We start from the raw sequence: 22,644 nt of genomic DNA, 5'->3' as shown, positions 1-22,644 counted from the left end.
CTAATTTACAAAACTGGACAACATTTTAAAAAGTTTTTTAAACATGATATTCTTTGTGGACATATATGCCTCATAATTAAGAAAAATACAGAGCATATCCAGAACAGTGTCCAATTGAGCTATACTCATGAGTAGTGTAAATCCTTTAAAGTAGTAAAGAAAAGAACACAAGATATATTTATGCTGTATTTCATAAATGTCACAACAGAATGAGCAATTTTGTGATGGTAAAATAATTTCCACATTCAGATACAATTTTAAAGTATTATGCTTTCATTCTACATAGAACTTCTGTGTTTCAGACGTCTGGGAATTTAAATGTCACCTAAAGCTCAACTGTGAGCTATGTAATCATTGAATGATCATTCAATGTGATATTTACAATTTTCATCAATTTTGCATATTAAAAGAATTTTCAATTATTTAACTATAAAAGCTTTGATTTGATTTCAATCTAACGCCTATCACATCTGATTGTACTTGACGTGTAATTAGTTTGATGAATATATATGTTTGATTTAAGTTTGCTTACTGAATATTTAAAAGGTAAACTTTTTCCTCTTTTTACTCATTGTCTTAAAATATGTCTTAGTCTGTACTAACAATATAAAATGAGTTACATAATCAACTACCCCTCTAATGCTAGGCTAAAAAATTTTTATCTTAAATGTGTAATTCATAACAATATAGCATAAAAATGTACCAAAATATTTCACTTCATTTTGCATGTGGAAACCTGGGTTAAGACAAATCAAAGACATACATCTTTGTATTAAGAAAATATATCATGATGATAAGGTATTAATCAACAAATTATACACTATATTCTATTAGTTATTGCATAGATGATGTGCACATATAAATGTGTTTCACACAAGGGAAAAGTGAATTGGCAAGAAATATTGTGCTGGTTTATTTCTTTAAGTTCTGTTACTGATATTCAAACATAAAGAGTAAGAAAAGGCACACATCCTACGTTGCTGCTCCTATGTAGTTTCCTGTAAAGTGCTGTGACTGTTTCTACTAAGAAAAGAGTGGATCCCAATCTATATTTTAATTTAAATACTATAGCACATTAGAGCACTGTTTGCTATGAAATGTCTACAGGAGTGTTTTTATATCTACTCTTAGTCAAACTCTGCCAATCTAAAAAGATAAGTTAATTAATAATAAGCAGTGACAGGTAGGCATTACTCATGATTCAGATTCCTTGGTGAAAAATGGACCAGTAAAAGCCAGCATAGTGATCGTGGACAAGAGCATGATGGGCAGGGGGTGGTGAGGAAAGGGGGACGATAACAATTCTACTCTGAAAAATCATTTTATCCAGATTAAAAAATTCTACTTCTGGTCCACTCCCACCACTACCACCCTGCCTGTGTGAGCACACTGGCTCAGAGTGATTACATTGGTGCCACGGAGAAGGATCTCTGCCAGTTAGTGAAAATTCTCCTCTAAAAACATATGCCCAATGTTACTCAGTTTTGATTTAGCAGTGTAGCAATCTCTATTTGCACAGAAATCTGGCATAAGTATAGAGTGGTATTTCCGCCCATTTTGGTTGTAACAGATACTCACAATATTAGTGTTACCAAAAATAGAAGTTCACTGCTTTCTCACATAAGTATTTTGAGGAACAAAATCCCGGGTCTGTTATGGAGGATTTGGTCTATCAAGTCCTCAGAAAATCAGGCTATTTCTTTTGCGTTGATTAGCCCTGTGCTAAATCCACTCTTAGTGTAACCTCATAGTCCAAGTGGTTGATGCAGCTCCAGGCATATTCTCTGCCTTCCACATAGAGGAAAAAGGAAGATACAAATGAAAATAGACAAGAGTCTTATCTTTAAAGAAAGTTTATGGAAGCAACCACAGGACATTTTCTAATTACAACCCAATGGGCACACCTAAGTATTAGAGGGGATAAAATATGTAAGTTGTCTTCAGGGAGGCATATGTCTACTTATTCATTCTATTATCAGGTAAGAATGTTAGAACACATACTGGGAAAAAAGTAGCAGTCTGGGCACAATGTTCCAACATATTGGAAACATACAGCCTGAACTATACTTATTAAAATCGCATTATAAAAGAGTATTTTATAAATACTGGTAAAATAAAAATAAATAAATAAAATAAATTGAAATGAAATAAAAACGTTGGGATGAGAAATCACTAATTAGGAAAGCAAAGTTTGAAATAATATGTTATTAACTGATTATACACACAGGGAACAACAACGAGAATAACTTAGCAATTTATACAATATTATTAAAACTCATTATTTCAAAGTAATGGAACTGTAGAAATAAAAGGTCATTATAATATAGAATTAATAACTCTGACTTCTGAGAAATATTGCCTATCTTTGGAATCGGACTCTAATTCTCAACTAGCTGTATATTCTGGGCATCTTATTTAACTTCTTTGTGCCTGAATCTTCTCATTTGCTAAAAAGCAAGATATTTATTACGTTTTTTATAAGGTAGTTATGAGGATTAAATAAGTTAATATATATAAAAATCTTAAAATCATACATGGAAAATAATAATAATAAAAAATATTACTTACCTATATATCTAAGTGGTTTTATTTTTTTTCTTACTAGCAATTTTATATTTAATGTTTTATTTTTAATAGAAGTTATATATGATAGATATATATAATGTATATACACATGTGTGTTTATATATTTCAAATTCAGAAGACATTACAAGAAATAAAGCAAGAAAGCTTCATTTCCAACATTTCCTACATAGAAAGTACTAATAGTCTTTCATGGCTAATACTTAGAGTAGAAATTTATAGCCATTTCTAAAACTTTCCTAGGTAATAGAGGACATGGATATGTGTGTTTGCTTAAGTCTACACACACAATGTCAGCAATGTAATCTAGTTCCCTCTGCAGTATCTGCCATGTAGAATCAGTCGATACAGTCCAAGATTCAGGAAATGGTACTGAAAATGCTGTAAGTGGTTCAGTAAACCCACATGTAGAAATTTCCATCAGTGGCTGCACGGTTAAAACAAAACAAACTATAACATAAACCCAGCTTTTAAGCATCTGACCGAGTATTTAAGGGAAAGTAAGAATAAGAAGTTATGACATAAATTATGAAAAGCAAAAGGATCAAAGAACTCCAGAACAAATATGTCTCTGCACAGATAATGGTTATTGCTATAATTCCACATTACTAACATAGCTTGTATTTCTCCACCTTGACAGGAAAAAGAAAATAACCCATGAGCCATCTGCATTTTATCACAATCTTTAATTTTTTTAATAAATGAAAATAATCTCAATTTTGGCTCTGTTTAAAATTATAATTTCATGTAAAGGCTTTCTTCTCCCTCTCTGTTTAGCTAGTTTAGAGGAAAATTATGCCTTTCCAATCAAGATCTGATATCAGCAAAACATTCTCTGACATAAATCTCAGCAACGTTCTCCTAGGGCATTCTACCCAGGCAATAGAAATAAAAGCAAAAATAAACAAATGGGGCCTAATTAAAGTTATAAGCTTTTGCACAGCAAAGGAAACCATAAGTAAAACAAAATGACTACCTACACAATGGGAGAAAATATTTGTAAATGATGTGACTAACAAGGGCTTAATTTCCAGAATATACAAACAGCTCATATAACTTAGTAAGAAAAAAACAAACAACCCAATCCAAAGACGGGCAGAACACCTAAACAAACATTTCTCTAATGAAGACGTACAAATGACCAATAAACACCTGAAAAAATGCTAAATATCATAAATTACAAGAGAAATGCAAATCAAAACTACAATGAGGTATCACCTCACACCAGTAAGAATGGCCATTATTCAAAAGTCCACAAATGATAAATGCTAAAGAGGGTGTAGAGAAAAGGAAACCCTCCTACACTGTTGGTAGGAATGTAGTTTGGTGAGCCATTATGGAAAACAGTATGAGATTCCTCAAAGAACTAAAAATAGACTTGCTATATGATCCAGCAATCCCACTCCTGGGCATATATCCAGAGGGAACCCTAATTCAAAAAGATACATGCATCTCAATGTTCATAGCAGTACTATATACAATAGTTGAGACATAGAAACAACCTGAATGTCCATCGTCAGATGACTGGATAAAGAAGCTGTGGTATATTTACACAATGGAATACTACTCAGCCATAAAAGAAGAATAAAATAATGCCATTTGCAGCAACATAGATGGACATGGAGATTGTCATACTAAGTGAAGTTAGCCAGAAAGAGAAAGAAAAATACCATATATATCACTCATATGTGGAATCTAAAAAAAAAAAAGACAAATGAACTTATTTAGAAAACAGAAACAGACTCACAGACATGGAAAACAAACTTACAGTTACCGAGGTGGAAGAGGGGGATGGAAGAATAAATTGGGAGTTTGAGATTGCAGATACTAATTACTATATATAAAATAAACAACAAGTTCATACTGTACAGCACAGGGAAATACTCAATATCTTGTAATAGCCTATAATGAAAAAGAATATGAAAACATATATGTGTGTTTGTGTGTGTGTGTGTGTATAACTAAATCACTATACTGTGCGACAGAACTTAACACATTATTTCATTAAAAACTATATTATTTGATGAAACATTATTTCATTAAAAACACCAACTATATTTCATTAAAAAAAAATCTGACATCAACCATTTTAAATGGCAAAATTAAAGATTTAAAATTAACTGCCTAGAACTGTAAACAGAGATAAGAGGGCTTGTAACTGACTGGAGGGATGTAAATGAAGAATAACAGAGAACCATCAGCTCCCTTCAATGATCAGAGGAATCCAACCTACAGCAATTTTTTTGTCCTGAACTACTCAGAGAACTGCCATTCTCTAAAGCTGTTACAGATACGCCTGTAAAATAATTCTTTCAGAGCATAATAATGTAAGAACTACCTCACACAAACTGAGCTCTGCAACCATCTACTGGATTCCGACTGTGAAGCCAACCAATTTAAATCATATCACCTCATTTTTTTGCTGAGTAGATAATTCCTTCTTGTCTCCTAAATGAGCAAAACTCTATATAATTCATAGTTTTTAAGTTGTTTAATAAAGGCTTTTTAGCAAGGAAGTTGCCTCAAACTGATAGGTCATGGAATTTGAAGAGCTGACAGTTCGGTTGACACTGCCTTCTCAGTAACTTGCTGGCGCTATATTTTGAGCAAATAATTGGATAACACTTTTCTTTCCTCCAAAAAGTCTCAGGATTTTACAGTGACATTCCCAGTGTCAGCAGTGGCTTCATCAACAGTTATGTAAAATGTGAAGATGCCACCAGGAAGTCCTGTTTCACACTTTAGAAAACTAATGTTAGTGGATGTGTGGGTGGGAGGGTGTGGAAAAATAAGCTGTGTATGGCAGCAAAGTTTGTAATGGAATGTTTAAAAAAAAAAAAGGATTCCCAGAATATCACTCCGTAGGCAGTGGGCAACCTAGTGATTCTGTGAAAAATGCACACTTTTGAGGAAGAAGGTTTTTGCATCTGTTTCAGGCAAAAATTTCATCTACTCCTAATGGGAAATATATGCAATAGAGAATAAAAACCATTTTACAGGTGGTAGATGATCTGCTATCAATTCCAGTCTTTCTGTGCCCCTCAAGTAGAGTTTGTCAATAAAGCTACAGATCCCGTCAGGAAACAGAACCCTAAACTAGGATTCTTTAAATAATCATTCTAAGAAAAAGGCAAAATAAATGGCCAAATGTGCACTAGAAATGAAATGTTACATTTAAAATTTTCTGAGCACATCAGACAATGAGTGAAGGAAACAGTATAACTTAAAAAGCATTTTTGATTAAAAACAGTAAGCATGACAGTACTCCCTTTGTTTCTGCCTGGGCCCTATTACAAGCAAACACAACGATGATATTTGATGTAAAGCTGTCAAGTGAGACATAATCTTATTTATCTTCCAAGTGCATCTTTTTGGCACATGATTTTGCCAGTTTGCCGAAAATCTCTCCCTAAACTCTTGGATGGGATATGACTTTATGTGACTACATCCACTCTGCAAAAAGAAGTATTCTCCACAAAATATTTCAGTTGTGCTTCAGAAGGATGACTCCCAGCTCTCAAAATATCATCTGACTGAATACTGGCTTTCATTTTCAAAGCAATTTCAAGTTTTCATGACAAATTAAAATCATTACATAGAACTACATATGTGTGCGTGTGCATGTATATGTGTGCATATATATATATATATATTTTTTTTTTTTTTTGAAAGCAGTGTGCTACAGCGAGAACCACATGAAGAAATCCAAACCTGTGAGGATAAGGATGCTACACTGTGGTAAGACCACGGAGACCACTAAGCTACTGAATAACTGGCAAGTTGAGGTTAAAGTTGCTTCCAAGGATTAAGACTTTCTAAGCCACCTTGGAAAAAGAATCTACCCATAAGTTGCTCCTCAGACCCTCCTAGCAGGATACCAGGTAGGAAAGAAATTCACCCATAAGGTATGTTTGAAACACTCTAAAGGAGTTCCAAAAAACAATGGTAGGATTTCTAATTTCAGCCCTGATATAAAGAGCTTTGATGATTTCACTCCATTCCCAACAAGTACAACAATAAAAACTGAACAAACTAAAAATCATTAACTTCCTTGGACCCATCAGAGAACTGAAGTCCCAGGATAAGTACCATCTTGAGATCTGGAGAAACAAGTGAACCTGGAGTCATAGTCAAAAAAGATCTCCTTACCCTGAGCAGAAGCCATTGGAGCCATAACTGAGAGGAACAATTAAAATGTAGTTTTGATGACTTGTTGGAGGCTGAGTGTAGCTTTAGATGAAAGTCAGAAACTTCTCAGGGCTGCAGTCTTCAGGGGATTCTCATACTTTCATGGGATTTTTGTTTAAGAGCCCCATTAGGTTCTCATGATGAAGATGCAGAAAGATTCCATCAAGGCTCTAGAAGAGGAAAGAGATGAGTAATTAATCCTTGTTATACCACTATGCCATGAGCATTGCCTCTAACAAAAGCCTACCATCTGGGAAGACTCTACCACAGTCTTGTCCCAAAGCTTTGATAGAAGGTCATTCCTCCCACTTCAGCCTCCTCCAGACTTCCTGTCTCACATAAGGAGGGAAAAAAACTGTACAAGAAGAATACAGTATGAAGTTCTGAAGCCAGAAACACAGGTCTACTAAAAGATTGAGATAAACTGGAAGGTTATAGAAGCCTCCTCCCCAACACCTAACACCACATTAATAGGACTATAACAATAGTGGGTGATAGCTGAACAAGCTACAAGACAGACTCTTTCTGAGGAGGGGTACTAAGAATGCTTGCTAAGTCACCGGCAACCAAAGATGAAATAATAGATGCTAAAATGTTGAGAAAAAGTGTGGTCCCTGATAGACTAAAGTGAGCATTAGAAATCCAATATGGATTGTTTGGGAGTTAACTTAGATTTACTCTATTTTTATTATCATGACACTATAATATCACTGGCCGATGGGGCCTGAAGAAATTCAGATTGCACCAGAAGATGAACGTCAAAGCAAAATACAGTACAACAAAATGAACAGCACAGTCAATAGATTGTAAAGGACCATCCTCTATGTTTTAGTAACAGGCTACATCAATAAACACAAATAAAATTTCTTGAACTTTAAAGAATTCAAAGGAAAAAATCTGTATTCAACCTACTATCATTGCTTATGCCAGATTTAGAACATGGAAGGAGAAATCATCTCGGGGGCAGGTGGGAGCAGATCTTGCACAGAAGGTCAACCTTGAGATTCTCATGTTCTGGTGCTGCCAGCAGCTAAGAATGGAAGTGCAAGGTCTCACCAAGAACACTGACACCCACCACCACCACTTCAGAGACAGTGCAGGACAGTGGCCTGCTCTAACAGCTAACAATATCCTGGTGAGATTGATGAAATTTACTGTGGCTTCCATGTGTGTCCTGTGAATCAATGACTTTTAGGAACTTCTTCCCTGACCTTCACCCAACCCTTCCAACAATGGTTAGGTGAGCCTAAAATGGCCTATGTTAAGTCCTTTCTTCTCCAAAATCCTGGAATGGCTGTTGTTTTCCTGCCTGAAACAGGACTTTTCAACTAAATGAGGAATACCAATATATATTTTTAAATGATATAAAGTTTTTAAATTACTCCTCTAGGATTTGAGAGAAAATTATTCTGATTTGTAGCTTTTACCACCTTAGAATCAGAGTGCTTAATTTAATATTTCTAGGCTTGCATTTCCTCTCTCAATTGAGGGCTCTGGCCAAGAACTTTTCTAGTTCTGTCAGTCTACAAGTCCAGAATGTTAAGATTAATTTGGTTAGAGAGATGACAAAGATGAATATTCCACATTATAAATATTGTTGGCATAGTGAGTTTAACAGAATGGATAATTTGTTTTGACATAAGAAATCACCTTTGCCTTCTAAAATTAACTTTTTTGTAGCAAAAGATAATTATAAAATATAATGGACACGTTCTTTCTATATCAAATCTTTGTATTTCTCATGTGTATGATGAATTCTGACAGTTTCATACCTTTACATTGGTAGCAAATATCTAAGATAACCTTTCAAGGTAAGAAATGACAGTGCTAAACACTAGAAAGCTTAACAGTCATTTATATTTGGTCCCATTCCAAATACAAGGTCCTATCTAATTGGTTTTTAAGTCAGCTGTAACAAATTACTACAGATTTGGGGGCTTTAAACAATACACATTTATTCTCTTACAGTTTTATACATCGTAAGTCTGAAATAGGTTTTACTGGACTGAAATCAAGTCATCAACAGGGCTGTACCCTTTGGAGGTTCTAGAGGAGAACCTGTTTCCTTGCCTTTCTTAGCTTCTGGGGTCGGCCGGTAGGATCCTGCTTCAGTGGTCACATTGTCTTCTTCTGTTCTGTTACCAAATCTCCCTCTGCCTCCCTCCGGTAAATTCACTTATGATTACATTTGGGGCCCACTGGGATAACCCAGGGATAATCTTCCCATCACAAGATCTGTACAGTCACATTTCTAAAGTCAGTTTTGCCCTGTAAGGTAACATTCACAGTTTCCAATGATTTGGACCTCAATATATTTGGGGGCCATTATTCACTATAATACATCAATCTTAAATTATAATCTCATACTGCTTAGTAACTTCTGTTCTTACAGCAAAACTTCCCATTCTTCCTAGAGTAAACAATAAAAAAGTATAGCAAATAAAAATAATTTAAAAAAAAGAAACCATTAAAATAGAAAGAATGACAAAATTAGAAACTAAAATTATTCAATTAAGCCTAGCAAAGGCAGAAAAGAAGAAAAAAGAATTAAAGAACATAGAAAACAATTAGAAACTATGTAGGAAAAAAAAGATGGATTTTAAACATAGTAATTATATTACATGTAAATAGACTAAATACTCCAATTAAAAGACAGTAACTGTCAAGATTTTAAAAAAGGAATATATAACTACATGCTTCCCAATGATGCACTTTAAATACAAAGACATGGAAAGGTTAAAAGTCAAATTACGACAAAGATAAAGCATGCAAATCTAAACTCATAAAGTTAATGTGGATCCATTAGCATCAGACAAACTAGACTTCAGGACAAGAAGTGTAACCAGAGATAAAGAAGGTCACTTTATAAAGACAAAACAGCCAGTTGAATATTCTTAAATATGTACTAAATATACAGCATCAAAATTCATGAAAGCAAAATTAACAGCACTAAAGTTAAGAAAGGATAAATCTACAATTATAGTGGAGTATTTAACATCTATTTCTCAGCAACTGATAAGGAAGGTAGAAAAAATAAAATGACATAGAAGATCTGAATAACACAATATATTTATAGAACTATAGACATTATAAGAAATATCAGACCATAAAACAAACTAAATAAATTTCAAAGTCTTAAAATCCTACAGAGTATCTATTATGATCCCAACAAACTTAAACTAGAAATCAAGAAGATACCTAGTTATTTCCTCAAATATCTGGAAAACCAATATACTCCTAAATAGCCTATTAATTGAAAAATAAATAATAAGAGAAAATAAAAAATATCTCTAGCTAAATTAGAGCTAAAGTATAATACATAAAAAAAATTAGGGATGAAACTAAATATGTGAATAGAGGGAAATGTATAGCTTTAAATGCTTATATTACAAAGAAAGAAAGGTTTAAAATCTATGAGCTAAGTTTTCAACTTAAGAAACTACAGGAGTAAATTAAAGAAGCTAGAAGATTATATTACAGAAGATATAAGTATAAATTAAACTTGTTTAGAAAAAAAAAGTAACAGCAAAAAACAATGAAATAGAAAAAAACAAAAAATCAGTGACCAAAGTTAGTTCTTTAAAATGATTAAAATGGAATTGTCAGATATATAGCAAAACTATTCAAGAAAGAATTTTCAACTTCAGAAATAAAAATTATTACTACATATTATTCCATAAATATAAAGTGTATGGTAACAAATATTACAAATAAGGTTATGGCAATTAGAAGAAATTAGAGGGAAATTAGAAGAAATGCACAACTACTTGAAATGTACAGCTTGCCAAAACTATCTGAAGAAGAAACAGAAAGACTGAATATGCCTTTATCTTTTTTTAAAGGAACTTATAATTTAAAAATGTTCCAACAAGAATGCTCAGTTTTACTAGTAAAATCTTACAAATATTTAAACAAACTTACTGATTAAAGAGAAGACTCTCTAAGTCAATTAATTCTTTTGTCAAAACCTGACAAAGAAATTACTTTAAAAATTTTGGATCAATATCCTTCAAGGATTTAGATAAAAATTCTCAAGAAATATTAGTAAATTGAATATAGTGATAGATAAAAAAAACTTAATAGAACATGACTAAAGGAATTAAACCTAGGAAGAAAAGGTTGGTTTAACATTTGAAGATCAACTGATATAAATCACCGTAGTAAAATATTAAAGGAAAAAAATGCATCATCTACCTAAATGAAGAAGAAGCACTTGCCACCTGCCAAAATTAAATATGTTTTCTGGATAAAACCTCTCAGCAAATCAGAACTAGAAAATGACTTTCTCATCATTAATGGTGAAATATAAATGTTTATACCCTAAAAAAAAGTACAATTGTTACTTTAGCTAGTTCCTTGAAGGCCTTGCCTGTGTAAAATGACAAAAAAAAGATAGAGGGTTTATGAAGATGGAAAAGAAGAAATCCAACTCTCTTTATTTGCAAATGACATGATTGTAAGGCATGAACATTAACATTAATGAAAAAATTAGTAGGAAGTGGATAGAGCTAGAAATGGAATATAAGGTCTATAAAATGGATCTTAGATGTAAAGGCTAAAACTAAAAATCTTGTAAAATAAAAGCTAGTAGAATATGTTCATAAGCCTGGCTCAGTAAAACATTTTTATTTACAGGACAAATTGAACTTATCTAAGAGGAAAAAGAAATTAATTGGACACCATTAGCATTAAAAATACCCTACCCATGAAGATAGCCCATTAAGAAAATGAAAAAGAAAACCAGTAACTGCAGAGGAAATATTCCGAATACATATCCCTAACAAAGAACTTTCTATAGAAAACATAAAAAGAATTCTTATTAATAAATACTAAAGGGCAAACTTTATAGTTGTAAAATGAGTAAACACTCTAGGAAACACTCCAAAAGAGATGTGTGACTGTCCCACAAAGAAACAGAAAGGTATTTAAAGCATTTACGTATCAGGAAAATGCAAACTAAAATCATAATGAGACTCTATGTCACACTCACTAGGACAGTGCAAATAAAAAGACATCAGAACTAGGATGTGTAGTGACTGTAACTCCAATATACTACTGGTAGGTGTATAAAATGATTCAAATACTATAAAATCCTATTTATCAGTTACAAAGTAAAAATAAGCCTACCTGTGACTTAACAATTCCAGCTACCCAAAAGAAGTAAAAATATGTATACAATAACTGTTAATTTATCTTTATTCATTTAACCAAAAAATTGGGAGAAAATACAAAATGTTCACTAACAATTGAATGAATAAACAGACTGTGATAAATTTATTTTATCAAAAAGTAATCAACAATCAAAGAAACTATTTATTAATTCATAAAACAAATGAATCAACATCAAAAACATACTGTTAAATATAAAAGCCAAAACAAGAGTACATACTGTATATTCATTTGTTTGATGATATCCTAGATCAGTTAATCTAATCTATAGAGCTAAAAATCAGTAGAGTGCTTGTCTCTGTGTGGTGGGTAGAGTTTGATTGGAGAACATGGACGAATTTTCTGGGATGACCGAAATGTTCAAAATCTTGATTTGGGTGTATGAGTTACATGAAAAATCTGATTTGGAAAACTTATTGAACTTCATATGATACATACTATTTTACGTAAATTTTATTTCAATTAGAAAGAGTTGGAGAAAAAAAAAGAACTGGCAAAAAATGAAATGAATACTTACCATATGACTCAGCAATTCCATTTTTAGGAGCCTCTTGTGTGAATTAGAAACTTATGTTGACACAAAATCTGTACACAAAAGTTTATACCAGCTTTATTTATAACAAGCAAAACCTGGAGACAACCCAAATATCCTTCAACAGATGAATGGATAAACAAACTGGATAACATTCATACTATTGAATGCTACTCAGCAATACAAGAAGAATAAACTATTGATTTATGCAACAAGGTGAATAAATCGTAAGTGCATTTTGTGAAGTGAAAGAAGTCAGCTCCCGAAGGCTACATATTGTATGATTTCATTTATACGACATTCTGGAATAAGCAAAGCAACAGGAGTAGGAAATAGATCAATGATTGTCAGGAAGAGGGGTAGAGGGAGAGGCTATCAACAAAGGGGCAGCATTTGGGGATGATAGAATTGTTTTGTATTGTACTTGTGGTAGATACATGACTATGCTTTTGTCAAAACCCATAGAACTCTACCGACAGTGAATTTTCCTACACGCACATTTAAAATTGACAACAACAGAAGCCGTGGTATCGGGGATCCCACAATGGAATGCAAACTATATAAGAATGAATTCAATCATATTAAAAATAAATGATATAACCAAATTGAAGGAAGTGAGTAAAAAAGCTGATGTCTGTACTTTGGAAAACAGTGTTCTGAATGGACAGTGCAAAGATAAAGACAAAGAGAACTGTATAACAACACTGCACACTAGGTAGTAAATTTCTTTCATGTAGGGCTTTGAGTCAGCAATTCTGAAACTACATGTATATTAGGGTTGCAGAAATAAGTAAATACACTGTAGACAATAAGAGCAAATTTTCTTACTGTTGGAGAAACAAGTTTCAAAAAAAGGAAAGGGGACTGACAGAATGAACCCTATGGTGCTGCACTGTAGCCAAATATCAGCTCGAACTCAAGTTCTGTGTGTGTGTATCACATATTATTCTTGCGTATGTGATATGTATTGTATATTATATATTTTATATATGCACACACATGCAGATTGGTACAGAAATAAATGTGGAAATCTATGTATACATGGGTTAGTACATGTACACATGCTTCCTAGCTCTGTCTACTGAGTAGGCCCAGAAGTGATGACGCCCCAATAATAAAGAGTGTATCTAGTATATTTATACAATGGAATACTACTCAGCCATAAAAACCGACAACATAATGCCATTTGCAGCAACATGGATGCTCCTGGAGAATGTCATTCTAAGTGAAGTAAGCCAGAAAGAGAAAGAAAAATACCATATGAGATTGCTCATATGTGGAATCTAAAAAACAAAAACAAAAACAAACAAACAAAAACAAAGCGTAAATAAAGGACAGAAATAGACTCACAGACAGAGAATACAGACTTGTGGTTACCAGGGGGGTGGAGGGTGGGAAGGGATAGACTGGGATTTCAAAATTGTAGAATAGACTACACTGTATAGCACAGGGAAATATACACAAAATGTTATGATAACTCACAGAGAAAAAAATGTGACAATGAGTGTGTATATGTCCATGAATAACTGAAAAATGGTGCTGAACACTGGAATTTGACACAACATTGTAAAATGATTATAAATCAATAAAAAATGTTAAAAAAAAAGTTACTATTAAAAATAAAAAAATAAAAAAAAAGAGTGTATCTAGCACCAGAATCACAATTTCTGGACACTCTCCAATACAATGAACAAAGGATCCTTGGGAAAATAGTTGACATTTCTTCCAAGACTGGGGAAGATGAGTCTGGAGCAACTTGTGTGAGATGATAAAGAAGTGCTAACAACAACAAGATGGTAGCACGTCAAAAGGAGCACACAAGAAACAGATGGAAAGTGCCCCCAGGTGCGAAGCTCAAACAATTTGAAAAGCAAAGTAAATGATGTTAGTATTGGTTTCAGAGTAAAGAATAAAATAAATATCCATGAGTTCATATACTGATATAAATAACTGATTGAAAAAATAAATACATGGGTGAGAAGGACAACTCTCCAATTTAGAAATGTGGAATGAATGAGGAAATAGAAAATCACTATTAGAGCAAGACAGTCATTTGCAAGATGCACTGATGAATGGTAAAATAAGTGGCTGTAAGGTTCAGGCAAAGCAGACTACTGACATAGTGTCAATGTTAACTCTCCATAATATTTATTAATTACAAATAAGGGGAGGACTTACAGTATAGAAACCTGGCAGATATCACCTCATTCAAGTGATCAAGATTAACATCACAAGTAGAAAGCTACAATAATACAGTGTTCCCTTGGATATGATGTAAAGGACAATTCACCCCTGTGGTAGTCTTCCCCCAAATTCACCACCTTAGTTGAATAAGAAAATTGTAAGACAACCAAAGCTGTAGGGCGTTCTACAAAATTCTACAGAACTCCTGACTAGCAATCTTTAATTTCCAAGTCATGAAAGACAAGAAAAACTGAGAAACCATTACAGATTGGAAGTGTCTTAAAGAAAAGAGAAAACTGAACATAATTATGTAGGCCCTGAATTGAATCATGGAATAAGAAAAAATTTGTATTAGTGGAAAAACTGGTGAAATCCACATAAAGTCTACAGTTTAGTTAATAATATACCAATGCCAATCTCTTAGTTCTGACAAATGTGCCCTGGTTACACAAGATGTTAATATTAAGAGAAACTGAATTAAAAGTATACAAGAATTCTCTATATTATCTTCAGTGCTCTTGTGAATCTAAAATTATTTCAAAATTAAAGTTAAAATATTAAATTAGAATTTTTGAGTCTTTGTGTACATTTCAGAAATGTGAAAAGGCTATGGGGATTATCTACTCTTCCAAAATTTTCTTAAGTTATCTTGCAAGGTAGGCTGTGGCTGGCACATATGTGAGAGATCCCATTTTAATAAAAAATTCAATTAGAATTAAAAAATGGATATTAAAAGACTGGCCCTCTACTACTAACCTACATTCTCACTTCCCAGTCATTGTTCGATCTCTTTAAATGCTTTTACAGCTTTATTGAGTATAATTGGTATGTAATAAATTGCACATAATTAACATACACTGTTTGGTAAGTACTGATACTTGTACAAACATAAGGAAACATCACCGTAATCAAGAAAGTGAACATATGCATCATCTCCAAACATTTCTTCATATCTCTTAGTAATGTTTTTGCTCGTAGATTCTCCTCTGCTTATAACATTCAAATCCTGGTTTTGACTGACTAGATCCTAGACCTTAAGGTCTCACCTTGAGTTCCCTCATTCAAAAAGCTTTCCTTAATTAGTCTCACTCCACAATCGGATTTCTGTATATCCTAATTTCACTTACCTTACTACATTACATCATAACTATGTGTCTGTGGCAATTGTTCCCAGATTAGAAGGTGATATTGATGGCGGAAGAAATTTTGTTTCACCACTGGATCCACAGACCTTAATACAGATTAGCTGCTAAACAGACATTCACCAAATTATATAATTCCATGTTTTTGTACCCTTTGCAGAAGCACACCCTATGCTTCTAACTGTTAAAATATTTCATTTCAGACAATATTATTGGACAAATGAAATCACCATCCTTGTTACGACTCAAGAGGTCTATGAAATAACATGATTGTCTTTTTAAATTAAAAGCCACTGATGTGTGTATTTAATTACTTTGGTTAATCAAAACATTCTTAAAACATTCCTAAAAATGTGACTGTTATGAGTTCAGTGCCTCTGCTATTCCAAAACTCTCTTAATGACTTCCAAATACAGTTTGTGTGTTTATTCTCTTTGCTGCATATGGTTGCTTTATAGTATATATGTTCTCCATCAATGATTAAGAACTTTACATGTAAATTTATATGAGATTATATATTATATTTTGGTACATCTCATGATCAGAACTATAGTAAATCGACAATTACAGCAATGAAAGTTATTTGGTATAAGTATATCCAAGGCACTCTGTTATGCAGTATCTCAACTAATTTTTTTCAAAAACCTATTAATTAGGCTTTATTACTCCCTTTTACTGATAAGCTGAAACTTAGAAAAGAAAATCATGAGGAGTCGAAATGGTTACCTTGTGAAAATATCTTTTAAACTATGGACTAAATTAAGTCATTTTCACTCCTACTCACCTCACCAAGTTATCATCTCTACTCAGTGCAACATCTACCAGGCACAGGGGCCAGACTGTTTGAGTTACATCATATAATAAAGCAGTTCGAAAACAATAACTTACACATTTGCAGCCGTTTACAATTTTCAATATACTCTGACAAACATTACCACTTCAAAACCCTGAAGTAGTTAAGGCAGATTTATGTCTCTGCTGTGCAGTTAAGGAAACAGCAGTTCAGTGACATGAAATGACTAGCCAAGGTCACAAGTCAACCTACTCCTGAACCTGGAACAGTGGGAATTCTCCCTCTGGTCTTCCTGTTTCCTCTGTTTCCTTCCTGTTTCCTCCTCAATGTTTACTCTGGCCTCATGGCATTTACACTCATGTTTCCACGGCCCTAAATTCTTTCATTCCGTATATTTTAATGGCACATTTCCTTTCCTCATTATAATCTGGTCTTCAAGACCCCCCTTCCAAAATATTTACTCATTTTTTCAACCCCCAAAATCTTACTATTTATAGAAGTTTTTATCATAGAAGTTTTTGCCTATAAATCATAATACACAATAGAATAGGACTGAACCCTGGAGCCTAAAACAATACCTGGTAAAATCTATCTTTATACAAAAGAATCAGTAATTACAGTAATAAATCATTTTTCTTCAAATTTATTGACCATTACATGTAGGTTTAGTTTTAACTGAAGAAACAATTTAAGAATATGTTGAATGATTTCTGCATTTTACATTATTGTGATACACTTTGATTATATATACACCAAGACTTTGTGATTATATATTAAAATAAACTAGTCACTCATTCAGTAATTGATTAATTAATGATTTCAGTGTGATAGTAAAGTACTGGCTGTTACTGTCATTAAGAAATGTTAGTACATTTAATTCTGGTTTTTAAACCAAAAAATATATAGTGCTTCTTTTTACTTTTTATAAATTAAACAGTTAATAATATCTATTAAAATTTGAATTCCCTAAAATCACGTAAGTATGTAATTTTTAAAATGTGTTGGAATGTCAATATGTCAACCTTGAAAAGTTAAACCATAATACTAATATCAACATTAGCATAATCTAGTTATTTCACTAATTTTGTCTATTCATCAGTTGATGGACTTTGAGCTATACATGGTTTATAGCAGTGACTGACAGTCAAACATTAGCTGTTTCTCTTCAGAATTATGTGCCTTAATAATTCTTTACTAATTTTGATGAGACTTCTTTAGATATTTTATGTTGTATCATTTTTAGATTAAAAACTTCATTAGAATGTCCTTCTGGCATTTCGACTAGAAGTAAATTATATACAGACTCCTAAAAAATAACTACACTGCTCTGCAAATCAACTGATCGTGACAAATTAATACCACCATTAAATCTTATAATGCAACACAAATTTGGGTTAGGCTGAAAAAATATTCAAGTTTCATTTGATACACTTTTTAAAATATTTAAGAGTTTCATTTGAAATATTAATTGTATAGTTTTTATAGTTTCAAAAGGCAAATCCAAGAGAGCTAAGTAGTCTGTTGTACAATTTCTAATTACAAGGAAAGGATTATTTTAATCATCATGAATTTTAGTCCTTCGAAAGAAGTACAGCTTATAATACTTCTGATAACATAATAGACATACAAAGTATTTTTATAATTATCATGTTATATTTATATTTTTATTTGCATACCTATATTGCTAAATGGCAAAGTTTTAATATGGAAACCAATTCACAATTTACAAGTCTTATATTAAAAATGATTGCTTTGGAAAAGAACAGAGGTAATAAAATTTAGTAAGTTGGAAATTCAAATAAAATAAATGCTAATTTTATTTCATTTTTTACTTTCTTTGATTTAGCACTTAAACAGTGTGGGCTTCTGTTTCACTCTCTGCATGTAGAAGGTGACTCTATGTTCAGGTCTGCCCACGGTAGTTACAGCTTATGATTGTTGCCTTGGTCTGATCGTTCCCCATACTCCCACTCACTTTCAAAACTGTCTTAGTAATGACAACAAATTCTACGATCATACTATACTTTGGGAAAACTATGGTGTTGCAGGAAATGTTAATTGATATAAATGATCTCAATTTTCTTAATAATGATAAAAATTAAGTCATTTGCTTACTTAGAGATATATTCTATCTGTTATTTACTAAATTAAATATTGTGGAACACAGATACACAATCATAATTAATGTGAGTATTGTAAATACTGCAATGTGAATATAGTCAAGATTGTATTCATGTAGATTTAAGTTATAGAAACATTTAATAAATTTTAATTTGTATGTTTTTCTTTTTCTATTTTTATTTGTGGTAAAATATACATAGCATAATTTATCATCTTAGCCAGTTTTAGGTGTACAGTTCAGTAATGTTAAGTTTATTTACATTATTGTACTTGATTTACATTTAAAGAATGTACAAGTAATGAATCAATGCACCCTAAAAATCATAACCAAACAGAACTTAAACAGAATTACAAAATAGGTAAAGGGTGGTCCCTGGGTACTACAGACAAACAAGACCTTCTGAGACACAGAAATCCAACAAGCCTGGCACTGTGCCTGGAAACTGATCAAGTAATAATTATCTATGTATCTGTACTTGGATCAGAATGGTTAAGTAGTTTGGTTGTAGTCACACAGTGGATAAAATAAAAATTGACCTAGTTTGTTCTGATTCTAAAGACCTGATATTTTTTACCTGTGTTAGCTTTTACTCAGGAAACATGCATCACTAAAGGAATATAATTTTTGAGAAACACATATCAAATTTTTCTGTGAAAGACCTGGGCCACAAAAGACAGTTACATCCATAACTAAGTCTCTGTAAACAAATGTTTTCAGAATTGATTGCCTTTTTTGTTTCGGATAATAGCTAAAGGTGCCATTTTTAAAGCACATAATATATAGAGTCCAACTCTTTGAATTCATGTTCTCTATTTGAAGGCAACTAGCTATGTGGACTTAAGGTAAGCAAGCCCCTGAATTCTTACAGCCTCAGTTCCCCCACCTGAATAGTCACTCTTCACTTGGAAATGGAGATACGGAGAAAACAGTAATACTTATCAAAAACTTTTGAGACTCAAACCCCTTTTCATGATATAGTTCTTTGCAGTTTATTAACAGATCTTTGGAATCACACTAGCTAGGTTCAAAATTCAGTTCAAATACTTTTAAGTTCATTAATTCTAGCATAACACTCAACTTAGTGCTTTAGGGTCCTCGTTTGTAAAAATGGAAATAATTATAACACTCATGCTGTAAGGTTATTGTGAGGATTAGATGAATTACGTATAAGGTATTTAGAACAATGTCTGCCATATAATTAGTGCTCAAAATGCATGAGCCTTTATTGTGATAACTTTCTTTCATTTTTCTAGTTACAATAATGTCAGCCGCAATTAAAAATTCAGTGTTCACTCATCCTTCTCCCTAGTTCATTAAGCATCTTTATGACCATTACTTTGAACTCTTTATCAGGTAAATCACTTATCTCCATTTTATTACAGTTTTTTTCCTGAGGCTTTACTTTATCTTGTTCTTTCAATTGGAACGTATTTCTCTCTCTCCTTTTTTTATTTTTAATTTTACTTGACTTTTTATGTTAGTTTCTGCATAGCAGATAAGCCTCATGTAGGTGAACCTTTGAGGATCAGCCCTGCACCAGCCCTTGGTTGGCTCTCACACTTGTCCAAGCAGCTGACTATATTTTTATCTCCTAGTAGTTGAGCTGCTAGTGTCCCAGAGGTGAGATTCTCAGCACCTAGATTCAGCGAACTGGAAGCCAGACCCTCAGGAAACAGCTCTTAAAAGTATGCAAAAGAAAATCTCCAACTCCCAGTTTATCCCTTTCTACCTCCTTGCCCTTCTAGTAACCACAAGTTCATTTTCTATGTCTGTGAGTCTGTTTCTATTTTGAAAATAAGTTCTTTTGTGTCTTTTTTTTAAGATTCTGCATATAAATGATATTATAAGGTATTTTTCTTTCTTTTTCTGAGTTACCTCACTCAGAATGATGATCTGGGAGTTCGAGATTTGCAGATAATAACTATTGTACATAAAATAGATAAACAATAAGTTTATCCTGTATAGCACAGGGAATTATATTTCAATATCTTGTAGTAATCTATAATGAAAAAGAATATGAAAAGGAATATATGTTTGTATATGTACAACTGAAACACCGTGCTGTACACCAGAAATTGACACATTGTAAACTGACTATACTTCAATGAAAAAAAAATATGCAAAAGTACTCAGTCCTGAGGGGCCACAAAAGTAAGCCCACTGGCCACCAGAGCCAATCGGGAGGTGTCCCCTGAAAGGCAATCACAAAAATTGGGCCTCCAGATGAAGTGTATGAGCCCCTTTCTGGGAGATACTAGTAAGCTGAAACAAGGTGGAAGGAGAGCACCAAGACGGTGTCCACAGCCCATGATCTGTAAAAGCAGCTCCACAAGCCACTAATTGTGCGCCAAACCTAAAGCCTGCCCCTCAGATCACAGCTCCAGGACAAGCAAAGAGGCCTCCTTTACAGAAGACTGGGAGGTGTGCCTCAGTCTGCTGTCTGCATGGAGCCCTAAGGGTGGTAGCCTGCCAAGAATTATCTCTCCAGTTAACATAGTCCCATGGGATCCAGGGATGCAAGACCCTCTGGCCACCAGGCTGGTCAAGGGGTGTCCTTTGGATGTCAGCCCTCCAAAACGAGCACCGGACCATTTAAAGCTCCCCTCCAGCAGACACTGGCTCTCTAGAGTGTGGCAGATATGAGTAAGTATGACAGCACCTGCCCCCTAAGGTCTCTGGCAAGGATTACAGTCAGCCCCTAGATGCATGGCTAATTACAAGTCTGCCTTTCAGGCCACAGGCATGATGATTAGCTAATAGGTCTCCTTCACAGTAAGACCAAGCCCCTGTGTCTGTTGCATGTTTCTGTGCCCTGGGAGTGGTAGCTGCTTAAGAACTCTTTCTCTGTTGATTGTAATCCTATGGGACCCACCAGCACGGACAATCATAAGCAAAAGAATGAAACTGGGCCACTGTCTTACACTATAGACAAAAATTATCTCAAGATGGATTAAAGACTTGAACATAAGACTTGAAAGCATAAAACTCCTAGAAGAATATATAGCCAGTTAGCTCCTTGACATAGGTCTCGGTGATGAGTTTTTGAATCTGACATCAAAAACAAAAGCAAGAAAAGCAAAAATAAACAAGTGGGACTACATCAGACTAAAAAACTTCTGCACAGCAAAGGAAATCATCAACAAAACAAAAAAGTATCCTGATGAATGGTAGAAAATATTTTCAAATTATATATCTGATAAGAAGCTAATATCCAAAGCATATAAAGAACTCATAAACTCAATAGCAAAAAAAGAAACAATCCAATTAAAAAATGGGCAGAAGATCTGAATAGACATTTTTTTCCAAGAAGTCGTAATAATGGTCAGTAGGCACATGAAAAGATGCTCTACATCATTAATCATCAGGGAAATAAAAATCAAAACCACAATGAGGTATTACCTCATGCCTTTTAGAATGGCTGTTATCAAAAAGAGTGGAAATAACAAGTGTTGATGAGGATGTAGGAGAGAAAGGAACCCTTGTGCACTGCTGGTGAATCTGGGAATTGTGCAGCCACCAAGGAAAACAGTATGGAGGTTCCTCAAAAATAACTGAAAACAGAACTACCATATGATCCAGCAATTCCACTTCTGGGTATTTATCCAAAGAAAACAAAAACACTAACTTGAAAAGATATCTGCATTCTCATGTTCCTGGCAGCATTATTTACGGCAGTCAAGATATGAAAACAACCTGTGTCCATATGTATTATATGTAATGAATAACTTTAAAGAAATAAAATGCTTTCTTAAAGAACAAAAATACCTAACTGGAGTTTGTATCTATAATACAGAAATTTAGAGAAACAAAATTGTTACCGTTTTTTAAGATTTTATTTTACAAGGACTGTCACCTACACATACATATTTTTTCACTAATGAGATCGCAAGGTAAGCATTAAAACCCTCAAAGGGAAATCAGGATTAAAAGA

The 22,644-nt window shown here is 33.3% G+C and overlaps 1 long non-coding RNA gene across 1 annotated transcript in view; it reads right to left on the bottom strand.

Moving 5' to 3' along the window:
* Positions 1-22,644, bottom strand: part of LOC141579358 (uncharacterized) — a 173,772-nt gene that overhangs the window by 69,421 nt on the left and 81,707 nt on the right. The window contains exon 3 of the long non-coding RNA XR_012510555.1: positions 6,733-6,941. This is a non-coding gene — a long non-coding RNA (uncharacterized LOC141579358). The remainder of the gene's footprint in view (positions 1-6,732; positions 6,942-22,644) is intronic.

The sequence above is a fragment of the Camelus bactrianus genome, chromosome 2, assembly GCF_048773025.1.
Source record: "Camelus bactrianus isolate YW-2024 breed Bactrian camel chromosome 2, ASM4877302v1, whole genome shotgun sequence".
NCBI lineage: Eukaryota > Metazoa > Chordata > Mammalia > Artiodactyla > Camelidae > Camelus > Camelus bactrianus.
The sequence above is the reverse complement of the archived record's forward strand: the minus strand, read 5'-3'. Positions and strand labels throughout refer to the sequence as shown.